We start from the raw sequence: 2,500 nt of genomic DNA, 5'->3' as shown, positions 1-2,500 counted from the left end.
GTTGTTGCCAATCCAATTATTACTGATCTTGTCCCCTTCGAAGTTACTAATACCTCGGCCTTGAGATTGTAGTTTGATCCATTTTTGAAATTCCTGTTTTCTCCAGTTACATGGTTTGGGATAATAAACATTTAGTCTAGGCCTCTCCCATTCTGTACCCCCATCCAGATCACTCCCTTCCTCGGACACAACCAGGACTGACTGCGGTTCCCAGATACATGGAATCTTATCTTTATCCCCTCCAGCTGTGACCCATAGTTTTGAATATTCTTTCTCGATATTTTCATTCCTTGCCACAGATCTAATGATTTCATCTGAGGATTGTGCTATTCTGTGCAGTCTCCTGGCCTGTATGCTAGGAATTAGTGCAGTCAGCCTGGTTATGCCTAGGCCTCCGTCCCGGGTTCGAGCATATAACAATGCATCGCATGTGCTCGGGGGGAGGTGTAACCACAACTTGACAGAGTTTCGAATTGTCAAGTCAAGCACTTCTAAGTTGGTGACTTTTGCATTCGATTGGTCTGCCAAATATATTACTCTAGGGATGGCGTAGCCTTTCAAGATGTCAACTTTCTGGCAGGGTTTTAGTGGCGCCTTGTCAATCAGATCTAGCCACTTTTTCATTTTTGACAGTAACTCTGGTTTCGCTAGGCCCGACCAGGGGTCGATTTGTAGGCCCAGGTACTTCTCAGAGTCACCCGGCGCGATTAGTTTTAAGGGGGTGTTGTTGATGGCCCAGGCCTCACAATCATTGATGGTGTATGAGTCTTTGGTGGGTTTTATAAAAAACCCATGACATTTTTCCCCCTGTATTTTGAGACCGGTCAGATCGCAGAAGGTCTCCAGGATTTTAATATTTCTGTTCATACCATCCCAAGAGCTACTTAGCAGAACCAGATCATCAGCAAAAGCCATAGCTGTTATGTTCTTATCACAGTGTTGGTAACCATATCCGCTGTTTTCCAGCTTACACAACAGGGGATCCAGAGCTAAATTAAACAATAAGGGAGACATAGGGTCACCCTGTTTGACACCGATGTGAATTCCAATTGATTCGGTGCGGGCTTTTTTCACTTGGATAGATGTTGTAACATTCCTATATAATTCAGTTATTAATGCAATGATATGCTCGTCCACTCCCTTCTGTTTTAACACCGATAGGATATGGGAGTGATTGACAGAGTCAAAGGCTTTGGCAAGATCGACAAATACTACCCCCAAGGCATGATGTTCCTTTTTAGCATTTTGCATAATAAGCTGCAGCAGTTTTAAGTTCTCTGCACAGCCGGCCGATTGAATAAAGCCTCTTTGCCTCGGATTAATAGGACATGCTTTGGCTAGCCTGGCTGTTAAAATTCTTGAGAATAATCTCAAGATGGCTGAGCCAATAGTAATTGGACGCCAGTTATTGATATCGATTAGGCGCCCCGGATCAGCTGCTTTGGGTAACAGTACAGACCGACATTCTTTTACCTTGTCAGGGACCTCACCAGTTGTTAGCCACAGGTTGAACAGTTCAGCGATGCGAGTGAAGTCTGGGTCGATCTTGGCCAGGTCCTTCACCTTCACCCCATCAGGTCCTGGAGATGATTCAGTGTTCATCTCTTTGATGTTTTTAGCAATTTCTTTTGCAGTTATCAAGGATTCAAATGCCGTGTTGTCTGCTAGGCCCGAAGAACGAAAGTCTGCCAGTCCCTTGAATGTTCCTGGTGACTCCCACCTGGATTTGAACACCCTGTGTATTTCCTCCAGAGGGATATCACACTGGGGGGATTCCTTTTCATCCAAGATGATGCCGGCCAGCTTCCCCCTGTTCAGATGAAACAGCCGCTGGAATCTCAGGAATGCACCCCTCCTCCGGGCCCTCTTTTTCATCCACTCTTTCGAGTGTTTTGAAGAGGTGGTGATTTTGGCCTCCCGGATTTTTCGGGACTGGTTGGCGTGCAGCTCAGCAGTCCTCCGATGTAACAAATTATAATATTCGTCGATTGCCTCCTTGCTTAAGGATAGGTGGTCTTTGCCTTTGATCACCTTTTTAGCCAGGTCGTGAAAAAAGTCCTTTTTCTTGGATGTTAAACTTTTTGATAATATTTTCCGGTAAAACCCTTTAATGTAGTTTTTCTCCTGCCCCCCCAAGTCCTCGGGTTGCTCCCGAATTGGCACAGTCTCTGTAACAGTTTCTGTAATAAATTCCAGTTGTTTTGCAGTCACCGAGTTGTTCAGATCTCTTCTTTTATCACTAATTTGTTTTGCTGTTTTGGTTGTGATGTGCTCTGCAATAAGTTTGTTGATGTTCTTACTCCCCTGAAATTTTTTGTCCAATATTTTCAGCAGTTCTATTTCCTCCTCAGTCCAACACTGCTTGTGCTTGCCCCTATTGTTCTTTTCTTTGGGACGGGAGGCTGCAATTCTTTCATTGTTTCGTGTAACTGGGTGAGCCAGTCTTTTGTGCTGTCCCAGGCCGATCTTTGTCCCGAAGGATGCCTGGCATTCCTCACAG

General features: G+C 44.9%; 1 pseudogene; it reads right to left on the bottom strand.

The window, feature by feature from the left end:
- LOC133628182 (28S ribosomal RNA) overlaps positions 1-2,500 on the bottom strand; it is an 8,989-nt pseudogene that overhangs the window by 2,230 nt on the left and 4,259 nt on the right.

Source organism: Colius striatus, chromosome 28 (assembly GCF_028858725.1).
Source record: "Colius striatus isolate bColStr4 chromosome 28, bColStr4.1.hap1, whole genome shotgun sequence".
Classification (NCBI taxonomy): Eukaryota; Metazoa; Chordata; class Aves; order Coliiformes; family Coliidae; genus Colius; species Colius striatus.
The sequence above is the reverse complement of the archived record's forward strand: the minus strand, read 5'-3'. Positions and strand labels throughout refer to the sequence as shown.